This window comes from Caretta caretta, chromosome 2, assembly GCF_965140235.1.
Source record: "Caretta caretta isolate rCarCar2 chromosome 2, rCarCar1.hap1, whole genome shotgun sequence".
Taxonomy (NCBI): domain Eukaryota; kingdom Metazoa; phylum Chordata; order Testudines; family Cheloniidae; genus Caretta; species Caretta caretta.
Genome location: NC_134207.1, coordinates 56,889,648 through 56,916,207, shown reverse-complemented (window position 1 = coordinate 56,916,207; position 26,560 = coordinate 56,889,648). Strand labels below are relative to the sequence as shown.

The following is a 26,560-nucleotide window of genomic DNA, read 5'->3' as shown; positions in this document are numbered from 1 at the left end:
GATTTTATGAGTGCTTCAGTTTGAGAGTCCACCGCTGGCCACCAATACAGATCCTGTAGTCGTCGTTTGGTTCTGACAATTCCTTGATGAGTATCGTGTGCCAGGTATATGAGTTTTGACTGTAATTCTTCTGGCACAAGTAGCCGGTGTGTACCTCGTAGCACACAGCCATCGAGCAAAGAAAGTTCATCCCGAACTCTAAAATAAAGCAGCAAAACTGGGTCAAGGTTTTTAGGGTTACTGGGCCATCTCTTTATCAGAAATTCCCATAGTTTTTGTTGAATTGGACACGCTGAACAAGCAGCTTGAAATTGTCTCTTGTAACTGCAGTGAGAGTGCTTGTAATAAGCACAACTACTACATCCTCATCCTTCGGTGGACCATCTGGTGACGGCAAAGGCAGGTGAGAAAGGCAATCAGCTACCACATTTTGGTTTCCAGGCTTATATTCCAGTTCATAATTGAAAGAGAGTAGTCTTGCAGACCATCTAGCAATACGATATCCTGCTCTTCCCAGTTCTTTCATGGTGAGCAACGTCATCAAAGGGCTGTGGTCTGTGCGCAACTTGAACGTGCGGCCCCACAGGTAAGTTCTCCATTTTTCAGTAGCCCAGACACAAGCAAGTGCTTCTTTTTTGACTGTAGAATATTTTCTCTCAGCATTACTTAGTGTCCTTGAAGAAAATGCAACAGTCCTCTCTGTGTTGTCCTCATGAAGTTGTGTGAGGACAGCCCCAAGTCCATAATCAGAAGCATCAGTAGTTACAATTGTGGGCAATGCAGGACTGAATAGTAAAGTACTGGACTATGTACAATCAAGTCTTTCACCGTTTCGAAACTAGCTTGTGCATCCGTTGTCCACACTAAGATTGAACTTCGCTGTAGTAATTCTTGTAACAGTTCAATGACAGATACATAATTGGGAATGAATTTTGCATACCAGGAGGTAAGACCCGAGAAGGAACGTAACGTTTGCAAATCTGTTGGAGGAGGAGCATTTGCAATTGCCAGGATATGAGCCGGATCAGGTTTTAGTCCAGCCTGTGAAATTGTATGCCCCAGATAGGAGAGTTCAGTTTGTCTAAATTTGCATTTGGACCTATTGAGCTTGAGGCCTGCTTTGCTGATGCAGTTTAGTACAGACTGCAGGTTATTGTCATGCTCCTCCGAAGTATTTCCAAACACGATAATATCATCCAAATAGCACTGAACTCCATGTTGATTCTTCAAAATCAATGACGTCCTTGTTTGGAAGGCACTTGGGTCTGATGCGAGACTGTATGGAACACGTTTAAAATGGAATAGTCCCTCATGTGTAATAAAAATGCTGTGAGGTCTCTGCTATCTTCATGCAATATAATCTGGTGGTATGCGCTCTGCAGCTCAAGAGTAGAAAATATCTTTTCTCCATGGAGTTCTGCAAATACTACTTCTGTGTGAGGAAGAGGATGGCTGTCAATCACAATAGCTTTATTTGGCTCCCTTAAGTCTACACAAGGTGAATGCCTCTACCCTTCTTCTGCGTCACTACTATAGATGAAACCCATTCTGAGGGGTTAATCTCTTCAATAATGTCTTCTTGAACAAGTTTTCTAAGTTCCTCTGAAACAGCTTCCCTGACTGAAAATGGTAAGCACCGTAATTTTTGTCGTACAGGCATCACATTATTCCGCATTTTAACTTTATGCGGAAACCCATAGTACAGCCGAGTTTCTGCTCAACCTGGTGTTGGGTCTCAGCTGAAACTGGTGTGTGTACCGCAAGAGTGCTTTGCTGAGGAAGATCAATTCATCCATTAACTACCCTGAGATTTAAAGCAGCCAGTAAATCTCTGCCAAGGATAGGAGTGCACCTTTGTGGACAATGTAGAACTCTGCAGTTACACAACAATCACCAAAAGTAACTATTGCTGGCAGGCAGCCACGTACTGGAATATGTTTTTTTCAAATAGCACACCAAGTGAAGCTTGGGTTCAGTAAGAGGCACATCTTTAAAGTAATGCAAATAGATGGAATCAGGTAGTATAGATACTGCTGAGCCAGTGTCCAACATTAGCTGAATAGAGAGCCTGACGGTATGGTGGAAACATTTACCGTGCACTTTATCTGTTCTGGAATATGTGCAGTAGTGATTTTGTCCACGCTCAGCACAGTAACATCTGGTATTGTAACTGCATGCACCTGTTGACTGAACTGGATGCTGCGACATACTTTAGCAAAATGCCCAATCTTTTTACAGTGATTGCACTGAGCTACTTTTGCCGGACATCCTGTGTAGCTTGGGAGGTTTTGTGGGGATCCACAGTGAAAGCATGCTTTTACTGTATTTTGAATTTGCTGATTTGGTGGTTTTTCATTAGTTTTCCTCTTGTAATTGTTTGTCTGCAGTGATAGTGAATTTTTCTGCAAAGAAGTCACAGCTTGGACTGTGCCTTCTGTATCCATGCTCATTATTTTGGCTTCAGCTGTAGCTGATGCAATCTGGGTAGCAATGGTTATTGCTTTTTCTAGTGTAAGTTGTGGTTCTAGAAGTAAACGTTGTCTTACAAGAAGCAGGGTGGTTTTCTCAATGAACTGGTCTCTAATCATCTCATCTGCCATATTCCCAAAGGCACAAGTTACAATCAGACTCCTCAGGGAAGCAATATACTGCATTATAGTCTCCCCTGGTTTCTGCTCACGCTGGTGAAATCTGTAGCGATTAGCTACTACATTCACTTTTGGTACAAAAAAGTTCTTTAATGCACTGAGTGCAGTCTCATATTTATCGTCTGCAAGGGGAAAAGTGTAAAATATACGCTGCCCTTCTGCTCTATGGCAGTGGATTAGCAGAGCACGCTTTCTTACTTCAGAAATCTCTGTAGCACTGATTGCAAGCAGATAAGTCTCAAACATATGGATCCAGGCAGTAAAAGCAATTGGAGACTCACCTGGACTTTGTAGAAAGGGTGCAGGTGGGTTCAGAGGCAGAAGATACATCCTCGTCCCCAAAATGTTGTTGTAGCCAGGCAAGGTACTAACAAACTTCAACAGGACTTTATTTTTAAAGTGGAAACTTCTTTTCCAAGTTGGTGTTGCACCCTCAGTAGCTCTCCCGCAGCGTCTTCAACTCCTCCCCCTCCTTCCTGTTTCCTGTCCTTTCAGACTCCCAACAGCCAGTGCTCCCAATTCTAATCATTACAAGCGACATCTAAACACCACACCTTTCCATACCTTAACGTGGATTTCTGGTAAATTTAACCTTAACTCTGAATTTCTTTGGCTTATAATGCTTGGTATTGGGATAATTGTAACATCTCTGCACTGTATTTTACTCTAACTTATTAATATATGCACTCAACCTTAACACTGTTAATTAAAAATTCCTAGATTAAAAACTATTTCATGCATGAACAGTAAACAAGAAACCAAAAGAGAATGTTACCATATGATATTTCTAAAGATTTGAAAATATGAGGTATCACTTAAATATTTTTTTAAAATTTCTTTTATGGCCATATTTACCAGTATGCACTGGCTGCTTTCAAGCCACGCTGGAGCAATGCAAAGCAGCCGTTGCATTCTAGCCAATCAAACTGTATTTACAGCTGTCTTGCATCATCAAATTAGCTGTTTTCAACCATGAAGTATGTCCTGTATCTGTATTTTTGTCTTCATATAAAACACAATCCTTTGCTTGTGAATGTGTCTACTTATGGAAACTGAGTGATTGGAAATTAGCTAACCCTTTGTGACCTGGGACAGATTTCCAATTAGGCACAGTAGGTAATTCCTTGGGATGCCAGCGTTCTAGGAGCGCCTAAAATCTCACAGTTTACCGCTCCTGGGTTTTGGCAGGGGGCGTGGCTGGCTGAGGGGAGACTGCCCCATGCAGCTCTGCTGGAACCTGCCAGCAGGGAACAGTGTTGTCATACTGCTTGCTCGCTCAGTCTGGCAGACACAGTCACTTCCTAGAGGGGCTGGTAAGTGCAGGTGGGGGGCAGGGGGCAGGAGAGTGGGTCTCTGGGTGGGCTTGGGGAGGGGGGAGGGGTTCTGGGCAGAGAGGGGGTAGGCGGCACTGGGCAGTGAGGGAGGTCTGTGTGTGTTGGGGCACTAGGCAGTGAGGGGTCTGTGTGGGGCACTTGGCAGTTGTGGTGGTGGGGCTGGACGCCTAAAAGTTTAGTGGCGGGGTACCCCAGCCACCCGTGGCAGTTCGGAGCTCCGAGCTCCTGTGGGCAGTGAGGGTACTCTGCAGCTCCCGGCTGCCGCTGGGCAGCAAGAGCCCCCAGAGCTCCAAGCCACCACGGGCAGTGGGGCACCCCACAGCTACTGGCCACTGCTGGGAGGTGAAGGGCTCCACAGTTCTGTGCTGCCACGGATGGCGGGAGGGGGCCCTGCAGCTCCTGGGGGGCCCCTGCAGCTCCGAGCCACAGGTGGCAGGGGACCTTACCTGCTACATATGTGATTGTTTTAATTACATGTATTTTTGTTGTTGTGTTAAATTTTTAAATTATTGTTCATATTTTCCATAAAAAATTAAAAGAAAATATAAAGGTCAGCTGTAGGCGGGGGGCAGGGCAGTGCTGAAGGTGCTGTGCCTAGGAGCGTGCAAGGTGTAAATCCAGCCCTGTTTATCACTGATTTTAGAAAAAGAGCACGAACAGATTATCCACAACAAGAGAGTGAGTGAGTGAAGTACAGGCGAATTAGCGTTATCACAATATCACTACAAAGTGCTAATATTGGTAGAATTTTAATGGTAGGTATAACAGGAATTTAGAAAAAAAGATCTCCACATATATGTAGTTACCTCTTTCCTGGAGTTTGGTACTACTAATAAAGAAATGATCAATCAGATAGTAATAGTCAGCTCAGGAGCTGCTGGGGTTCCTATCTCAGGACAGCTCAGCCCCTATTATAGATTCTCTTACCAGAAAGCCATTGCTATCTTTTCAGACAGTCTAAATAGAAGCAGGTAGATGAAATCCCTTTGTGGCACTCTCTTAACTGCATTTTGTTATCTGATCCATCTTGACTGTTTGCTATATTTGACTTTGCAATTGCGCACTGCTGTTTTGCTTTCTATGCTCATTTAGAAACAGAAATTGTTGGTAATTCCTTTTTTAAAAATGAATTTTGTGCTCCAAAGATGTACTAGATTGTTAGCCCTAGAAACTGAAGCCTTTAAATTAAACAGAAAATTTCTAGCAAGCACTGCCATATTACATGCTTCTCTACATTGCTTCACCAATAAAAACCAAAACTCTGTTTTGGATGAGAGGGTAGTTCTGTATCTATTTTGCCTCTGTCCTTGGCTGTTCTCTTAAGATTAGCAGTTACTGTCTGTGTTGATAGTTTGTGTGATGAGGACATGTATTCACTAGGCAGTGGCTTGGAACCACCAACCCCTTTTACAAATATATAAACTGTCATTCACAGATAATACAATTAAACAGTTTTGTAGAGCTGTGCAACAGTTTTGTATGTATCCTTTGAAATTTCAGGTTAAGTCTTAGATTCTGCCCTTTTCAAGAAAAAAAGCACTGAAGCCGAATGTTGGTAGAACTCTCTGTGCTTTAAGAGCAATGGAATTTAGATTGTATGACTTAACAGAGAGACTTTGAATCTGTGTTTCATGCTCTAACTGTGAACAGGCTATCATCTGTGCTTCTAGCATATGCTATTTGCATTTTTGTCTGTACAATGTGCCTTGTTCATGCTGTCCAATCCACAACATGATTCCTAATAATTTATTTATCAAATCATTAGGGCTGTCAATTAATTGCCGTTAACTCAAGCGATTAACTCAAAACAAATTAACTTGATAAATTAATTGCAATTAATAGCAGTTTTAATTGCACTGTTAAATAATAGAATACCAATTTAAATTTATTATAATATTTTTTGTTGTTTTTCTACATTTTCAAATATATTGATTTCAGTTACCACACAGAATACAAAGTGTACAGGGCTCACTTTATTATTTTTTATTACAAATATTTGCACTGTAAAAAAGATACACAAAAGAAATAGTATTTTCCAGTTCACCTCATGCAAGTACTGTAGTACAATCTCTTTATTGTGAAAGTAACTTACAAATGTAGATTTGTTTGTTATGTGACTGCACTGAAAAACAAAACAATGTAAAACTTTACAGCCTACAAGTCCACTCAGTCCTGCTTCTTGTTCAGCCAATTCATGGATATTAAGGTCAGAAGGGACCATTATGGTCATCTAAGACAAAGAAGTTGGTTTATATTTATGGGAGATAATGCTGCCCACTACTTATTTATAATGTCACCTGAAAGGGAGAGCAGGTGTTCGCATGGCACTGTTGTAGCCGGCGTTGCAAGGAATTTTCGTGCCAGATATGCTAAACATTCATATGCCCCTTCATGCTTCAACTACCATTCCAGAGGACATGCTTCCATGATGATGACAGGTTCTGCCCAATAACTATCCAAAGCAGTGCAGTCTGATGCACGTTCATTTTCATCATCTGAGTCAGATGCCACTAACAGAAGGTTGATTTTCTTTTTTGGTGGTTCGGGTTCTGTGGTTTCCGAATTGGAGTGTTGCTCTTTTAAGACTTCTGATAGCATGTTCAATATCTCATCACTCTCAGATTTTGGAAGGCATTTCAGATTCTGAGCAGGAGACATACAATTTGGCCCCAGGGTGTTCAGTCACAAACTTAATTAATGCATTATATTTTTAATGAGCGTAATCAGCATTGAAGCAGATCTCTGGAATGGTGACTGAAGCATTAAGGGGCATACAAATGTTTAGCATATATAGCATGTAAATACCTTGCAATGCTGGCTACAGAAGTGCCAAGTGAACTCCTGTTCTCACTTCCAAGTGACATTGTAAATAACTAGTGGGCAGCATTATCTCCCGTAAATGCAAACTAACTTGTTTGTCTTAGCAATTGGCTGAACAAGAAGTAGGACTGAGCGGACTTGTAGGCTCTAAAGTTTTACTTGTTTTGTTTTTGTGTGCAGTTATGTAAACTATAATTCTACATTTGTAAATTGCACTTTCACGATAAAGAGATTGCACTACAGTACTTGTACGAGGTGAATTGTATTATTACGAGGTGAATTGTATTGTATTGTACTATTTCTTTTGTTTTTTACAGTGCAAATATTTGTAATAAAAATAATAATATAAAGTGAGCACTTTACACTTTGTATTCTGTGTGGTAATTGAAATCAATATATTTGAAAATGTAGAAAATCATCCAAAAATACTTATAATAAATTTAAATGGGTTTTCTAATATTAACAGTGCGATCTAAACTGCCATTAATCATGATTTTTTAAATCCCGCGATTAATCATGATTCATTTTTTTAAAATCGTTTGACAGCCCTACAAATCATCCTGTAGTGAGTGTGGTTGGCATTATGGACCTAGTCCTGCCATGAGTGAAATATTGAATTAGGCCAAGTCTTATTAACCTCAGCTGGTAATGAGGATTTCTGCATCTTGCAGGATTGGGCCCCTTGTGAGAAATAGACAGTCTTTTTCTGAAATATCATAGTCCAACTATCTTATTCAATACATAACCAAGAAATATAATACATGCTGCATCCATAATAAATGTTCTTGTCCTACTGATGATTGTTACAATCACAAAATATATATAAACTGCATCACTTGTTGCATAAAGAGGCTTCATTCTGTTATGTTTTGAAATATCTAACAATGTGAGTAATATGTAATTTATATGAGTAACTTGCTTTAAATTAGACATGTGGCCACACATCCTCCCCTTGTGCCCCCTTATGGTAGGGCACAGTGCAGCACAGACCTGGCTGTTTCACTCCTGGTCTTCCACTGCTCAGCCTCCAGCATTTTCCACAGTGAGGTAACTTTGCCCTTCCAGGGCATGAAAAGTCCAGAATAAACACACAGAAATGTAATCCTTCTTTCAGGAAGGCCCCAATAAGCAGCAGTCATCCCCACTTCTTAGTCCCAGCCTGTCTTCTCTCCTAGAATGAAAACTCAAAGTCTGCTCTTCTTCCCTGGCAACTGAGATAGGCACTTGTTTTTTAAGCTCCTCTCTTGAAGCCTGACAACCACATCAGGACTCACAGGTGAGAGTGGTTGGGCCCCCAGTAGATATGATAATAAACATATCTTTAGAAGTTGCTGTAAAAGAGAGAAATCTGTTACATATAGAGTAAGGATCAGTTTTATCTAGTCTTTGGTTTATGAACTTCAAATTTTCCACTGTCATTAAGCCACATGATGTCTCTGTATACTAGCTTTGATGTTTGGAGCCCTCATTTAGATGAAAGATGTGTAAAGCCTCATATAAGGAGGCTCAACTGTCAGTTATTTCACTGAAAGTCAGCAGTAAATTTTGATTGGCAGTTTGGTTCCATAGTCACTTGTTTTATATGATAGCATTAGAAATATTTTGCTAAATCTGCCCAATTTTGACCAAGCAATATGATTTTTATTTGGCAGGCGATGCTCCATCCAAACCAGAAAGACTGGCAGATCTGAGAGGCTGACATTTTCCACAGAATGTCAGAAGGGTACCAACAGTTAAATATAGAGGCTAAAGTAGTGATTTTGGATGCTTCAATTTTTGGCTGTTTAACTTGAAAGACTTGAATAGGGCCTGATTTTCAAAGTGTGGGAGTTCAACACTTCTTGAAGATCGGGTACCTATAAAGTGTCTCTGGTTGGGCACCTAAAATACTAGCCACTTTAGAAAATGTTGACAGTCCCTAATAATATACCCTATTCCAAATTCTCTTAATCTGCAGTATGAGGATACAATTAGACCTTACATAAATTTGCCTTTCCAAATTCCTGCTTAAAATGATATTTTGATAGGCCTAAAACAAACAATCATTCCTGAATATAATGTTCCATGTGGCTGTAGCTGTATGTTTAGTGTTAAAATATATTACAAATGTAAAAACAGTAACATTAATGTGTGAAAAACGTACTTGTGACATTTCATCTAAAACTTTTTGGGATTATGAAATAAGAGATGATTTTTTTACTGGTTTTTGCTGCCTCCCAAATTATATAGCTGAGGTTGATTTATATATCCTTCTGTTAGGAGTAATGTAGTTAGTGCTTATGAATGAGTGAAACTGAAGAGAATTAGGATTTATATTTTGTCATTAGGTGTTGGTGGTATAAATAAATTGGGGTATAACTTCACTGGGCCTTTAAAGATGGAGGTGTGCCTTCATACTGGTTTCAGAAGTTACCCTTTCATTCCTATTGATGAAGGCAGCTGTGTTTTCATGATTGCTTTTATTTTAGAGACGTTAGCACATATAAAAGCTGTGATTGCTTGAAAGCTCTGGAGGATGAAATCCTCAATTTAAGCACAGAAAAGATTCAGAGCTAGCAGTTATAGTGTGAATTTTCTCAAATCTTTCTACAGATGTGACTTGGCCTCTAAGGGAGAGAGGGCATTTTAGATTCATCATCTGGCCTCTGAATTCTGTTATATAAGGGTGCCAGTTATAGTTGTGGGGGTTTTATTTCAATGTTTTTCATTTGTCTGTCTTGCCATATTACCTTAATATTTGAGTTCCTTAGAAATTAACATAAATTCCAACACTCTACCCCTGGACCCAGAATTCTTCTTTGTCTTGATCCCACTGAATTATTAAGCTTCCATTTATAAATAGCTTATAAAGGGGTTAATAAATAAATTATAAATTTTAATAAATGGTTAGTCAACTGTTAGACTCCAATAGGTCCATAGGTAGCTTATAACCATCTGTGACATCCTGTCCTGGTTTGCTTATAACCATCTATAACGCTTACTAATCATGTCTCTCTCATGCTTATAATAGCTATTAATCATTTATAAACCTTTTATAAACTGTTTATAAATGGAACTTAATAATAAAGTGTGACTGCCTTCTCTCATCTCTTCCCATGAGGAGCGGATTTTTAAAAAAATCCTTATTATACTAGCAAAATTATTGCAGAGAGATGGATCTTGCGTTATGTCTATTGGCAACTAGACAGAGACTCACTTCACAGAGGAGAGCAGGCTTTGAGAGCCGTCGGGTGATGGTGGTAGCAACAAATTGTTGCCAATCTGTCTTAGATTTGAACTCATAAAACAGAGGAGCAAAGCAGCCTGTTACCAATCTGTTGAACAATTTAGTTGTGGTTTTCTAGAAAGATTAGGTCAATAGTGTTTGATGTAACCCAGGTGGATCCAAAAACATTCTAAAACACTGTCCAATCAGATTAGTTTAGTGTCTATTACTGAGGGAAATACTTTATAGAAAGATATTTAAAAATAAGTTTAGACTTGCAAGTAACTTTCCCACCAGTAAATTTTTTTATTTTTTAATTTTTATTTCATCCTATCGTGCTTAGAGTGAGTGTTGAAAGATGAGCGGCCAAGCAGTGGTCAGCCAGAGGGAGAAGAGCGTCATACAGCCCCCAGAATAGCAACAGCAGTAAATATGGTCATGCTGTTCCTCCACTCAGATAGACCCAGATCACATTTACAGCACCCATTGGGTCCATTGGCTACCAGACATTCAGGAGCTTTGATGAAACGTTTACAAATGTAACTGCAGTTAAGAAGACCTTATTCCAGCATCAAACAAGCTGACATCAACCAAAAGGAGGAGACATGATAATGGGCCACAGTGTGCAGGCATCATACAGTCTATGGGGAGAAAAAAATTAAATCACCAGCTGGTTCAATGCTTCAGGATATTAATTGTGTTCTTGTTCCACTCACATCTACATGGGAACTTGCTGTTATTTGTAGCTGACTCATGGCCACTGAAGCACACAGGTTTTGCATAATGGGAAAGGTGGACTGCAAAATGATTCTCCCTGTGACTGTCTTATGTTTTATATAATGCCTATCACAGTGGTATCAAAGTGCCTCACATAATGAAGGAGCAGAAAAGCCCAGACTGAAAAGGTGTTTTTTTTTCACTGTTCTCTCATATATTTAAAAATATCTCGTGACAGAAGACATAATATTCTGCATTATCAGTGGCACACACGCTGTCTGAGAAGGGGTGCTCATGCTAGTCCAACTGGCTGGGAAAACCCTGTTTACTTCTCAGATTTAAAAAAAAGGGGATCTTTTTCAAGGATCCAAAAGTGACGTCTTACTTCTGTATACAAAACTCTGCTCATCATTTTCATGTGATTCCCCCAAACTGACTCTGCTGTTAACTAATTTCCATGCTTTGCTTACCTGAGACTATAATGTGTAAGTCAAATTCTGCCCTCATTTACACACTATCTAGCTCCTCTGAACTGTAGACTATTGCACGTGGTAAATCTGGGCATTTTTTGCCCTGTAGCTCTATGCCTGTCTTCACAATTTGAAAAGCTGGTTTCAGTTCTTTTGCAGCGTCTCTGCTTTGTTGGTTTCTTCTTCCCACCCACTGTGTCACTTGGAGTGTTACTGGAGTAGGTTTGTTATTTCAGACACATACCAACGCCTGCTGCACTCATTTCTCCCCTACAGTCTTGCACAGGGCACAGAGTCAACTTCATACTTTCATTTGTATCAGTTACACACATAGGATCTAAATTCATCCCTTCCTCTATATAGCCTAATATTTTCTGTCAGATGATAACTCAATATATACTAAATAGTAATTCTGTTTGCTTTTTCACTATAATTTTCAATTTGTTTTGGTGGAATCAATATATTTCTCTCCTTATGGAAACCTTGCTGAGACACACATGATAAAGGAACTGTGTTTTCAGAGTAGCAGTCCAATGACGCTATTTAGTTAAGAAAAAATCATGCCATCATGTTGCAGTTCGTGCCAAAAGAACATAGACAACTATTCAGTGCCCAGTATCCACTGCTGCCCAAAACCTTATCTTGTCCTATTTATACTTTCACAACTGAGATCTTGTTTAAGAGCTGGGTGAATATTGTATTTGCATTTTTAAAACAAACAAATTTGCTCCAGCGTTGACTATGTTCCTATTGTGTTTATTCGCAGAAAACACATTTTAAATTCAGATGTGAATTGACTTCTGCTGGAAGTACGTGTGTGCACTCATCCAATCAGGACTAAGCAACACAGCTCAAATTTCAAATGTTGACTCCTAAATGCTTGCAGAGAACTACTTATGATAAATAAATATACTAAAAAAAGATTAATATACAATAGAATCATTTTGAATAAGGGACCACACTGAGGATATGTCTACACTACGAAATTAGGTCGATTTTATAGAAGATGATTTTTAGAAGTCGATTTTATACAGTTGATTGTGTATGTCCCCACTAAGTGCATTAAGTCGGCGGAGTGCGTCCTCAGTACCATGGCTAGGATCGACTTACGAAGCGGTGCACTGTGGGTAGCTATCCAACAGTTCTCACAGTCTCCGCTGCCCATTGGTATTCTGGGTTAAGCTCCCAGTGCCTGATGGGGCAAAAGCATTGTCGAGGGTGGTTTTGGATACATGTCGTCAGTCGCCACTCCCTCCCTCTGTGAAATCAAAGGCAGACAATCTTTTCGCGCCTTTTTTCTTGGGTTACTCATGCAGACGCCGTAACACAGCAAGCACGGAGCCCGCTCAGCTCACCGCTGCTGTTGTGAGCATTGTAAACACCTCGCACATTGTCCTGGAGTATGTGCAGAACCGGGCTAAGAGACACCAGCACGAGGACGATTGTGATGAGGACATGGATACAGACGTTCCTGAAAGCACGGGCTGTGGCAATTGGAACATCATGGCGGCACTGGGGCTGGTTGATACAGTGGAACACCAATTCTGGGCCCGGCAAACAAGCACAGACTGGTGAGACCGCATAGTGTTGCAGGTATAGGATGATTCACAGTGGCTGCGAAACTTTCACATGTGTAAGGCCAGTTTCCTTGAACTTTGTGAGTTGCTTTCCCCTGCCCTGAAGCGCAGGAATACCAAGATGAGAAGTGAGTGGCAATAGCCCTGTGGAAGCTTGCAACGCCTGATTGCTACCGGTCAGTCGGGAATCAATTTGGAGTGGGCAAGTCTACTGTGGGGACTGCTATGATCCAAGTAGCCAATGCAATCACTGACGTTCTGTTATCAAGGGGAGTGACTTCATGCCAGAGCGTTCACTTTCTGCTTTCCTGTACTCTGACATTGTTTGCCTCCACGCATTCTGCTGAGGTCTTTCAGTGCCGGAGGACTGTATGAGCTCAGAGAACATTTCATCGTGAGTGCGGTTTTTTTCGCCTTCTTATCTGCGCTAGCCTCTGGGACGGAGATGATAGGGGGAGTGGTGAAACATTTGCAGCTGCGGGAGGGAAAAAGAAGGAGAGTAGTATTTAAAAAGACACATTTTAGAGAACAATGGGTAGAGTCTTTAATGGTGAACCAAGCTGTTAACATTACATAGCACATGTACTTTCGGTACAAGATCGCATTTTGCCTCTTATATTGAGGGCCTACTGGTTTGGTGTGAGAGATCACACATGCAGGGCTGGGCAACAGAATTCAGCTTGCAGGCAGCCATGGTAAGCCACAGTCTTTCGGCTTCTTCAACCGTCGTAACATGTGGGAATGGTTTCAAACAGCAGCACCCTCCTTTCCCATACCAAGCACCCGTTGGGTTGGCCATTTAAAAGGAGGGGCTGCAGTTTTTGGGTTAATGTGCAGCACAAACCCAACTAACACCCCTCCCCCCCCGCAATTCTCTGGGATGATCACTTTCCTGAGGATAAGACAGAGAGATAAAGAACAGATATTGCTTGAATGCCAGCAAACACCAGGACCATACACTGCCATGCTTTGTTACGCAATGATTCCAGACTATGTGCTACTGGCCTGGCGTGGTGAAGTGTCCTACCTTAGAGGACAGAATAAGGCTGCCCTCCCCAGAAACCTTTTGCAAAGGCTTTGGGAGTACTTCCAGGAGAACTTCATGGAGATGTCCCTGGAGGAGTTCTGCTCCATCCCCAAACACATTAACAGACTTTTCTCGTAGCTGTACTGGCCGCGAATGCATCCCAAGTCTTCAGGGCAAATTAATCATTAAACATGCTTGCTTTTAAACCATGTATTATATTTACAAAGGTACACTCACCAGAGGTGCCTTCTCCAGCTTCATGGTCCAGGAGCCCACCTTGGGAGGGTTGTGAGGGTATCGGCTCCAGGGTGATAAACAGTTCCTGGCTGTCGGGGAGAACGGTTTCTCTGCTTGCCTGCTGTTCGCTATCCTCTTCCTCATCATCTTCCTCATCCCCAAAATCCTCACCTCTGTTGCATGAGACTCCCCCCTTGCAGGTGTTCATGGACAGGGGTGGGGTAGTGGTAAGGGCCCCCCCTAGAATTGCATGCAGCTCATGATAGAAGCGGCATGTCTGGGGCTCTGATCCGGAGTGGCCGTTTGCCTCTTTGGTTTTTTGGTAGGCTTGCCTGAGCTCCTTAATTTTCACGTGGCACTGCTGTAGGTCCCTGTTGTAGCCTCTGTCCATCGTGCCCTTGGAGATTTTTGCAAATATTTTGGCATTTCATCTTTTGGAACAGAGTTCTGATAGCATGGATTCGTCTACAGCGATCAGATCCAGTACCTCCCGTTCAGTCCATGCTGGAGCTCTTTTTTGCGATGGATTCGTCTCCCCATACAGCGATCAGATCCAGTACCTCCCGTTCAGTCCATGCTGGAGCTCTTTTGCGATTCTGGAACTGCATAGTCACCTGTGCTGATGAGCTCACCACGCTGGCCAAACAGGAAATGAAATTCAAAAGTTCCTGGTGCTTTTCCTGTGTACCTTGCTAGTGCATCTGAATTGAAGGCTCTGTCCAGAGCGGTCACAATGGAGCATTCTGGGATAGCTTCCTGAGGCGAATACCGTCGAATTGCATCTACACTACCCCAAATTCAACCCTGCGATGTTGATTTCAGCACTAATCCCTTCGTCAGGGAGGAGTACAGAAATCGATTTTAAGAGCCCTTTAAGTCGACAAAAATGGCTTTGTCGTGTGGGCAGGTGTAGGGTTAAATCGATCTAACGCTGCTAAATTCGACTTAAACTTGTAGTGTAGACCAGGGCTGAGTGAGTGGGGTACACCGTCTCTCCCAAGGGTGAGCACTGCTACTTTTCCACATCTTCATGAGGCACCAATCCTTTTGCATCTCTCCTTGCTCCTCTGGTTGTTCCTCAAATGCTTGGTTTGTGTTTGTACCTAGCCCTTGTGTGGTGGGAGGCAGAAACCTCCTGGTAACTCTTCTTCTGCACCTTGCCCCCTCCAGTCGCACAAAAAGAAGGGATATTATGGTCCTATATGTGATAAGAGAACCAGAAAGGAGAAGAAGGAGGGGGAAGGCACAGCAAAGGGAGAGGGACAAAGCTAAGGGATGGAACAAACAATGGAGGCATAAGAGAGGACAGAGGTGGAGAACATGATTGAGATGAGAAGAAAGCATGGGGAGTGTGTGGAAAAGATGAGATGAAGAGGTTAGTGGGAATAAAAGAGTTGCCCCAAAAAGCGAGGTAGTGTGGCGTGGTGGAGAGTCTGCATTAGACCACGATTCAAGAGACCTGGATTTTAATCCCAGTTCTGCCACTTGTGTGCGGCATAACTTTGGGCAAACTTTTGTTTGTCTCATCTATTTCGATTGTAAATGAGCTCTCATTATGTGTTTGTACCGTGCATAACACAATGGGGCCTGTAGTGCTATTTTAATGTGCATAATAATAAGAGACCAGATTAAAAAACAGGAAGAACACAAGACAGGGAGTAGGGACAGAAGAAATTAAGAGTTGGGAAAATTCATCCTGTCATAAGGATAGAAAAGGCTGTCTAATGAGGAGTTGATTTGACATCATGTAATTCAGGAATAATAGGGAAGGATAAACTCTTCAGAACTATTTTTGTTTCTAGCTAGTCATGACATCTGAGTTTCTTAGTTTTATTTGACATTGATCTACTACATTTTTAAATGCTATTTTTAACAAGTGCCAGATTCACTTTTTAGTGAAATCAATGGGTTTTTTCCCACTGACTTCAACTGGAATTAAGACAGGCCTTAAGGATCTCATCTAAATCGGAATCCTCCCACTGACTTCAGTGGGCTTTGGGTCAAACACTAAAGGAGTTTCTCTATTAGTACTTAGTAGCAAGCTCTTATTCCAACTGCAAGCCAAGAAGGAAACATGGTCCCTTGCACACTTACTGTTATTTTTACTATGGCAGTGCCCTAGTGGGGCCAGGCAGTGTGCAAATGTAATAAGACATTCCTTATCCCAAAGAGCTTACACATGAAGTATAAGATGAGAGGCAACAGGTAGATACAACAAAAAAAAATGTGGGGAGCACAGAGTAACTAAGATGATTGTATAATAAGTATAATAAGCAATAGTCAAATTCACTTGAAATTCACCTGAAAACACTTAAGCACACATTTAGTTTTCCTCATGTGAGTTGTCCCATTGAAATTAATGTGAGTAAATTTAAATAGGGGCATCAGTGTTTGCAAAACTGAGCCTTAGGTCTCAGTACATTTTTTTTCTTCTTGTTCTTCACTAAAAGAAGGATCAAGCCCCCTAGCTAGTGTATTACATATGCACACTGAAGCAATGTGATAGGTGCATTTTTAAAAACAAACAAATGAAAATCGTTATGTTCTGGAGTGAGACATGGATTAAGATTCCAACTAGTTAGCTTTGGGTTTGATCGCATGTGTTAGTTGCAACAGTCTGGAGGCATAGTTGGGATAAAAGATTATTTGCGGAGATAAGAGTGGTAGATCACATAAAGTCTGAATAATAATGCCTGAATTTTAAGATTTGTAGTAGAGCCCTTGGACTTCAGTCAGCTGATCTATTTTACATTTGATTTGAAATCTGAAATTTGATTGATAACATTAGGACAGTTGAATGTTTCATTTTTAATAAGCATCAGAAAAGTGGGGAAGTTTGGGGCTCCTAGTAATTTTTTAAATAAAATATTGTTGTTTAGATTTTTATTAGTAGTATCTTCATAGTCGCAGAGGAGAAATTCAATTTTTAAAGAATTGTTGAAAATATTGACATTAGAAATTCCTTTGTGTAGGAAAGGGGAGGGATTGTGCATTTGGAGAATGTAGGACAGAGTTCTGAACAGTAACTGTCTGAGGGGAATTGAATATGATACTGTAAGTAACTCAGTAAGTAAGAGAGAGAGTTCAGTTTAGTGAAACACATGCATGTATGTATTGGGTTGGGTGCAAAATAGTAATTCAGTACTCTACACTTTTATACAAGATTTCTTCCAAGTATTTTCCAAAGGCTATACAAGGGTCATGTAGTTTAGCCTGCCTACACTGTTTTACACATGGGTAAACTGAAGCACAGATAGGCTGAATTGTAGTTATACTTTGATGTGTGACTGTTAAAATGTTATATGCAGTGTTGTTATACCCATATTGGTAATGTAAGGGTCCATGTTTCTTGTCTCTCACTAGTTTTCAGTATGAATTCGTTAAGTTTACAGTCAAAGGATATCTATTCTGTCAACACTGCAATCTCTCTTTGGGATCTGAAAGTCATGCTGTGTTCTCTCTGGCTCTTGCGTCATCACCAGTAATACAGACTCTGCAACTGGAACTTAGTCAATAGGTGTTGATGATGAGTGATCCAGAATAGAATCCAGCTTGTTTTCCTATAGCTGTATTAGCTACTGCATCATTAGTAATTCAGATTCTGCAACTGGAACTGAATCAACAATTCAGCTAATGATGTATGAGTCAGAATAGAATCCAGCTAATTTTCCTGTACCTGTATTGGCTCGGCAGTTCTGTCTGGTGTGAAAAAGTAGCTAAAGCTTATTTTTATCTGTAAAATAATCATATCTGACTCTGAATACACATGGGAACTGATCTGCTGATTAAGAAATTGCTATTTTTACATAGAGTGATCACTCTTCTGACTATACGTATTCTGGCCAAATCACAAAGCAAGTGGCAGAATTGGAGGGGGGGGGGGATATTGATTTCCAGCCTCTGATCTTAATTTCTACAGAATATTACTCCCTTGTTAATTTGGTTTTGACTTTACTTACACTGCTTATACTGTGTATGTATTGTGACAGGGTCAGGCCAGATGGCTACAGGAGACTGATAGAAGGCAGATATATTAGCCCCAGGTTAAGTAGGTCCCTTTTCTCTGGGTAAGGTAACAGGGAAGGTTCCAGAACAATCAGGAACTTTCTGGAAACAATTAAGGCAGACATGCTGATTAGAACACCTGCAGCCAATCAAGAAGCTGCTAGACTCAATTAAGGCAGGCTAATCAGGGCACCTGGGTTTAAAAAGGAGCTCACTTCAGTTTGTGGTGCATATGAGGAGCTGGGAGCAAGAGGCGTGAGGAGCCGAGAGTGAGAAGGCGTACTACTGGAAGACTGGGAAGTACACGCATTATCAGACATCAGGAGGAAGGTCCTGTGGTGAGAATAAAGAAGGTGTTGGGAGGAGTCCATGGGGAAGTAGCCCTAGGGAGTTGTAGCTGTCACGCAGCTGTTACAGGAGCCACTGTAGACAGCTGCAATCCACAGGGCCCTGGGCTGGAACCCGGAGTAGAGGGGGGTCCCGGGTTCCTCCCATCCCTCCATCCCCCAACTCCCTACTTGATACCGGAGGAGTTGACCTGGACTGTAGGTTCCACCAGAGAGGAACGTCTCTGGCCTGTTCCCCGATCCACTAGGTGGATCAGCAGAGACTGCAAGGATTGTTCTTCTTTCTTTTCCCCATGCTGGCCAGTGATGAGGCTAACTGAGTGAACGGCAGGTTTGAGCCATGAAAGTGGCCAAACTGAGGGCTGCCGTGAACCTCTGAGGCGAGCAAATCTGTCAATAAGCACAGGACCCACCAGGGCAGAGGAGGAACTTTGTCACAGTATATGTATAAAAATTAATATTATTTTCACTACAGATTTTATGTAAAAACTACTAATAAAGAATTTTGTTTAGGCATTAATTTTTATAATTCTCACAAACAATTCAATTGTGGAGCCAGTAGGGCACCTTCATGATGTAAAAGTTTATGCAGTAAAACCAATATATTTTGTTTTCAGAATGAAAAACAAGATATTTCTGTACAACACAGGAAGATCAAAACACACCACATCAAGGTTCTATAAGTGAGGCCATATAGAAAGAAAAGGCAAAAATGCTAGAGAAATAAGAAAAATAATTAGTTAAGAGGCAAGATTTAATGATAAAGTGGCCACCTATCTCTTATCTGAAAAGTGGCTGGGTGGCAACTCAGTTTGCTGCTGTTTGTTTTGTGATCTGGATATGTGCCCAGCTCCTCCTTTATGTACTTAGGTACATATCCAGTGTATACAAAAGTATCTGCAATGAATTATGAATAATAATTTTCTGATCAACCATGTGAGCTTTCTGAAGATGTCTCTTGGCAAATAAATTTGGATTAAAGGGGCTGTAGCAGGATGCCTGTCTTAGAGAAGAGGGCTTTCCAAGATGTTCTGAATGTCTTTCTGCTTTTGGTTCTCTTGATGGAACATGCTTGTGCATTTGAAGATTTTTTAAGAAAAGCTGGAGAGGAAAAAGCACATATGAATAATACCTCATTCTTTTTGCACTTTTCTGAAGAAATAAATAAGTCCAGCATTTTGTCACATTTTTAGATAAAAGGGGACCTCTTGTGGTTATTCAGAGAAACATCTTTATACAAAGCTCATGGAAAATAATTTCAGTACAACCACAGCTAACCTAACCTGGGTATGTTCCCAGGGTTCTGAGCTCAGTATTCCTGTGCAATAGTTTTGAGTTGGAAAACTGTCCTGGTTATTGATATGCAAATCAGCAGGCCAACCACCCCACCAAGTTTTAGAATCCCTATCTCTTGTGTTCCACCATAAAAAAAACTTTTGAACTTGAGTACTGTTTATGCAGGCCAAGTGTGGAAATACAGATATGTTGGTCCTAAGTTGCTGTCAGAAAAAAAAATTGTGGGTGTTCACCAGCCAATCAGCTGTTTGGTGGGCCTCGCTGATCAGCTATTCTGCAGGCCCCACCGATCAGCTCCTCCCTCAACCCCCCAGTGCCTCCTGCCCATGGCTGATCAGCTGTTCGGCAGTGGGCAGGAGGCACTGGGGGTGGGGAGGAACAGGGGCGGGAAGAGGCAGAGTGAGAGTGGGGCACGCTTGGAGGAGGGGGAGGAGCAGGGGTTGGAAAAAGTGGGGTGGGGAGCCTTAGGGAGGGGGCGTAGTGGGTGCGGGAAGAGGCGGAGAGAGGGTGGGGCCTTGGGGTAAGGAATGGAGTGTGGGCGGGGCCTCAGGGTGGAGCGGGGATGGAGCACGCCCTGGGGAAAGTTGAAAGTTGGCACCTGTGGCTGGTGTCTTAAATCTAGAAAAAAATTGAAAGGTTTGGATGTGCTTGTGGATACATTGAGATAGTTAAGAAAGCCAGAAGTGGTGGGGATTAATTTCCTCACTTTGCCTCCTGTCTTTTATTGTACTTGGGTGTGGGCGTGTGACTATAGGATGAAACAGGAATTTCCTAGAATACATTTCTGCTGCCCAAACATATACAAATGGCAAACAGATTGGATTTTTCAGATAATAATATAATAGTTTCTGTAAGAAGATCTAAAATCACTTCATAAACATAAGTGAATTAGCTTTAGGTAGGAAAGTATTATCACCACCCTTTTACAGATGGGGAAATGGAGGCACAGACAAATTAAGTATGTTACTCAAGGATACACAAGAAGTTTATGGCAAAGTTAGGAATAGAACCAAGATTACTAGACTCCGAGGTTTGTGTGTTAGCCCTAAGATCATGCAAGATCATCATACATGTCATGCATATCTTTAATTCTCTTAACACAGGAATATCTATTACTCATCGACTTTAAGGCCAGAAGAGACTATCATGATCATTTAGTCTGACCTCCTACACATTGCAGATCACAGAACATCACCCACCCACTCCCATAACCTCTTTTTGTGTTACTGAAATACTAAAATCTTGATTTAAAGACACCAAGTTACAGAGAATCCCCAATTTACTCTAGTTCAAACCACCAAGTAACCCAGGCCTCATGATGCAGAGGAAGGTGAAACCCCTCCAGATCCTCCCAATCTGACTTGGAAAGAATTTTTTCCCGATCCCAAATATGGCACTCTGAGCACATGGGCCACCAGCCAGACACCAGGAAAAGAATTCTCTGTAGTAACTCAGAGCCCTCTTTCTCTAGTGTCCCATCTCCGGCCATTGGACATATTTACTAATGGCAGTCGTGGCCATATGCCACTGCAGCAATCCCATCCACTCCATAAACTGATCAAGCTCAGTCTTAAAACAAGTTAAGTTTTTTGCCTCCACTACTTCCCTTGGAAGGCTGTTCATGACTTCACTTCTCTGAAGTTTAGACCTTACTTTAATTTCAAGCGTAAACTTACTGATGGCTAGTTTATATCCATTTTTTTCTTGTGCCAGCATTTTTCCCTTAATTTAAACAACTTCTCTCCCTCTCTGGTGTTTATCCCTCTAATACAGTGGTTCCCAAACTTGTCCTGCCGCTTGTGCAGGAAAAGCCCCACGCGGACCAGTTTGTTTACCTGCCACATCCACAGGTTTGGCCAGTCGCGGCTCCCAGTGGCCGCGGTTCACTGCTCCAGGTCAATGGAAGCTGCTGGAAGTGGCGCGGGCCGAGGGACGTACTGGCCACTGCTTCCAGCAGCTCCCATTGGCCTGGAGCAGTGAATCGCGGCTACTGGGAGCCGCGATAGGCTGAACCTGCGGATGCGGCAGGTAAACAAACCGGCCTGGCCCGGCAGGGGCTTTCCCTGCATAAGTGGCGGAACAAATTTGGGAACCACTGCTCTAATATATTTATAGAGAGCAAACACCTCTTCCGTCAGCTGTCGTTTTGTTAGGTTAAACAAGCCAAGCTCCTTAAGTCTCTTCTCGTAAGGGAGTCTCCGTTGCTCTGGTCATCCTAGTAGCCCTTCTCTGCACCTGTGCCAGTTTGAATTCATCTTTTTTGAACATGGGAGACCAGGATTGCACAGAGTATTCCAGGTGAGGTCTTACCAGTGCCTTGGACAATGGTCATAACACTTCCCTATCTCTACTGGAAATCCCTCATTTGATTCATCCTAGGATTGCATTAGTCTTTTTCACAGCTGCATCAACTAATACACCCAAGTTGATGTGGATTAACCAATTGTGATCAACCAATATACCCAGATCTTTCTCCTCCTCTGTCACTGCCAACTGATATGTCCCCATCTTGTAGCAAAGGTTCTTGTTGTTAGTCCTTAAGCATATGACCTTGCATTTCACACTGTTAAATTTAATCCCATTGCTATTACTTGTTTTCAAGGTCCTCCAAATATTCTTTTATGATACTCTGGTCCTCCTCTACATTGACAACACCTCCCACATTTGTGTCATCTGCAAATTTTACTCCACTTTATGTACCAAGGTCATTAATGAAAATGTTAAATGCAATCGGATCCAAGACCAGTTCTTGAGGAATTCCACTAGTAACCTCCCTCCAGCTTGACAGTTCACTTTCAACATGATATGTTGTTGTCTATCCTTTAACCAGTTCCTTACTCACCTTTCAATTCTCATATTAATGCCCACCTTCTCCAATTTAACTAATAATTTCCCATGAGGACTTGTATCAAATGCTTTACTGAAATCCAGGTAGATTAGATCTACTGCATTTCCTTTGTCTGGAAAATCGGTTATCTTCTCAAAGAAAGAGACCATGTTGGTCTGGCATGATCTACCTTTTGTAAAACCATTTTATGTGTTATCGCAATTACGTTTTAACTCTGTCTTTAACAACTCTCTCTTTTAAAATTTATTCTAAGACCTTGCATACAGTTGAGGTCAAAGTAACAGGCCTGTAGTTTCACAGAATTTTTTCCCCTTTCTTAAACATAGGTATTGTATTTGCAGTTCTCCAGTCATAGGGTACCACCCCTGATTTTATGGATTCAATAAAAATCCTTGCTATTGGGCTTGCAATTTTATATGCCAGTTCCTTTAATATTTTTGGATGGAGACTATCCAGGCCTTCTGATTTGGTCCCATTAAACTGTTTAAGATTGGCTTCCACCTCTGATGTGGTAATTTCTACCTCCATATCCTTGTTTCCATTCTGCCACTACCCCCAAGCTCCTCGTTACCATTATTAAAAACCAAGGCAAAGTATTCATTTAGGCATTGGGCCATAACTAGATTATCTTTAATCTCCACTCCATCCTCAGTGTTTAGCAGTCCCACTTCTTTCCTGGTTTTCTTTTTATTTATATGGCTAAAGAACCTTTTACTGTTGGTTTTAATTTCTTTTGCAAGGTCCAACTTTGCTTGGCTTTTGGCAGTTCTCACTTTTACCCTACACTTTCTGACCTCCAAGAGGTAGCTTTCCTTGCCGATTCATCCCTTGGTCCATTCCTTGTAGGCTCTCTCCTATCTCTTAATAACCTGTTTGAGATACTTATTCATCCAATTTGGTCTGACTCTTCCCTACAATTTTTCCCCTTGCTTGAGATGCATGCTTCAGATAGTTTCTGCAACTTTGACTTAAAGTAATTCCAAGCCTTCTCCACATTCAGATACTTAGGGAAGTGGAGTGGACAGTAGAACTCAAGGAAGTCCCTTCATTTTTTTTTTCAGGTTTGCCCTTTTGAAATCACAAACCGTAGCTGCAGACCTATTTTAGTTTATCCTGCCATTTACCTGAAACTGAATTAACTCATGATCATTCAAACCATTACTACAGTGGAAGACATGTTAGACATATCCAGATAAAAAACCTTTGCTTTTCTAAACATGTTTCTTATAATTTCATCGGCATTTCTTTGTTTGAAATGCTATTCATGTAAGGAAACAATTTTTGTGCTTTACTAGAATTAATATTATTCATTAATTTCTAAACATTAATGTATTCAAATTAGTAAATGCTTGTTGTTTGGATGGTACATCCTTTAGTTATATTATTCCTCCAGAGCTGCACTCAGGGATGTGAGAAAAATACATCAAGGGAGGAAGGAAGAATTTTCTGTTTCCCAAGGTAACAGCTCACCCGAAATACAACAAAAATTCATTTTTATTAGTTAATAATAAATAATCTGCACTTAATTACACAGTGTTTGCTTCAAGTCAATGAGAGTACTCATGTGATTAAAGTTAATCATAGGCATACGTGTTTACAGATTCAAGCACTAGACATTTGCACAGCCAGACATTGTAACAAAACACTGAATAAAATATATAAGCCACAGTGTTTAGGCAGGGCCTGATCTCCATTCTTTGCACACCCAAAATTATCATTAGAGTGAATGGTTGTTTAATGGGAGTTTGAGGTATACAAACAATAGAGAACAGGGTCATCTGTTTGGGATGATCTTCAATAGATCAAAAAATCTCTGATATTTTGTATTTGAATAAACAAATGATCCCTCATTTCCCCATAAATTCCAGAATTAACTGGACAACAGACCGAGTACTGCAGACAATGAATTTCTCAGTGAGCTGATATGCTTCTTATTTTTCATGTTAAAGGGAAAATTCATAACAGTGAAGGCATCAGAAATAATTAAGGCTACTTAAACACTGCTATAAATACTAAGTCAAAGAACTACTGGGCTATGAAGATTTGTTATCATGTACAAATAATTACTTTCACTTCTCTCAGACAACATACTATGGAAAATTTAATATTGGATTCCCCATATTTTATTGTACAAAATCTGAAGGAATGTTTATAATTCTTAGGCACTACTATACATTTATATGACTTGTCTGAGTAGTAGTTCTGGGGGCTGATCCAACTCTCAGTGAAGTCAACAGAAAGACACCATTGTAGTTTAGAAAGAGAAATGTTCTTAAGTGCCCCAGTGTGTCTTCTTATTCTCTTAGCTCCTCACAAACTGCAGAGCAGACATTCAAATATTCTCATCTAGGAAAGCTTTCCTGAGCCATGCCAATTACACTCTCCTGTTCTGCAGAGTTCAAGTCTGAGATGATGCCCTCCTAACAGGAGGACTAATTTCTTTTCTGCAGTGGCTTTTCCAGGCTTTTAAAGCAAGGTCACAGATGGTAGCATTGATTATAATTGTCTTGTACTAGCTCTAATTAGAATTCAAATCCATGAGCAATATAACATAAGCCTGATTTTCTAAGATAGTATCCTAAACTATGAAGGTTTATATCCTTTCTATATTTTGTACTATCTGATGTAACTATGAGGACATTTAGCTATATAGATAGATATTTATATAACCCCAATTAACTCTTGATCTCAATTATGTCTTGTAGCAATGAATTCCGCAGTTTAATTTGGATTGTATAAAGAAGAATTTCCTTTTATCAGTTTAAAATGTATTGTCTTTCAGTTTCATCAAATGTCCCTTTGTACTTGTGTTATGAGAGTGTATATAGGAACACCCATTCTAACTTCTCTATACCCTTCATTATTTTGTATGCCTCTGTCATGTCCACACTTCCCAATGTGAGCTTTGGGAGGCATTGTGCCTGGAGTTTGCAGAAGAATCATAACTTCCCCTTGATCACTTTGTTGCAGGGCACAAAATGTACCCCCAGAACTGTATTGAGCAGTACCCAAAGGGGAGGGGCTGTGTAGGGTCACTCCCCTGAAATACTGCTTACCTCCTCTGAGGAAGTTTGTGCTGTTTGTGATGCTGGCCTTGCCACAGTCCTTAGGTTCAGGGGAATCCAAAGACTGTAATTGTGCCTCACTCTTGTGAGTATTACAGGGGTGGGAGCTGACTCTTTGTTCCCCCTTTCCCTCCTTATTTAAATGCCTTGGTCACAATTACATTACAGAGGTAAGTGGCTATGAATAGTGGGTGAAATCCTGGCTCTGTTGACACCAATGGCTCAACTTCCATTGACTTCAGTAGAGTGAGGATTTTACCCACTATGTTTAAAATGAAATGAAACACACTTAGTATCAACAGGGCCTAGAACTCACAACATCCTAGATTCCGGTTTGGCTTGCCCTGCCCTAGCTGTGGGGAGTATTTAGTGTGAAACAGGGTAGTCCCAGAAAAGGCTTTCCTATCCGATTTCCTACTAGTTGCAAGATCTAAGCTATGTACCATCTTTACCCCTCCACAAAAAATGCTTTCTGCATTTTCCTGGCCTAGGGGACATAATTTCTGATACATGGTGGTGACACTGTCATAAATTGCTTCCCCTCACTTTTCCTCATATCCTGGAATGGAGGGAGAAATTTCTGATGTGTATGGCTGAATCCTACCATCATATGTTTTTCAGGCCTTCTTTATTCCTCGTAGATAACAAAAAGGAGGCAAAATCTTTTTATTTCCTCTGTATGTCACCCTTAAAAATTCAAGAGCATTGACTCCCTGGCTGAAGGAAAGCAAATATGAAGATGTAATAATAACAATACAAGAAACACAGGTGGGTAAGGTAATGTAACACAGTCTGATTAATGTTCTTGCTGGATGATGACGTCCATCATGGTTTTTCTCTGCAGCAAAACGTATTTTCCTTGAGCGTCATTGTGTAATCATGTGATTGTTAAAACATCCATTTATTCATCAAGCATAAATGAACTTTCTTGAAGTGTGGACTTTTTCCATGTATATATATTTAT

At 41.0% G+C, this 26,560-nt stretch overlaps 1 protein-coding gene across 5 annotated transcripts in view; it reads left to right on the top strand.

Annotated features, from left to right (window-relative positions):
- GDAP1 (ganglioside induced differentiation associated protein 1) overlaps positions 1-26,560 on the top strand; it is a 54,974-nt gene that overhangs the window by 8,262 nt on the left and 20,152 nt on the right. The window lies entirely within an intron of this gene.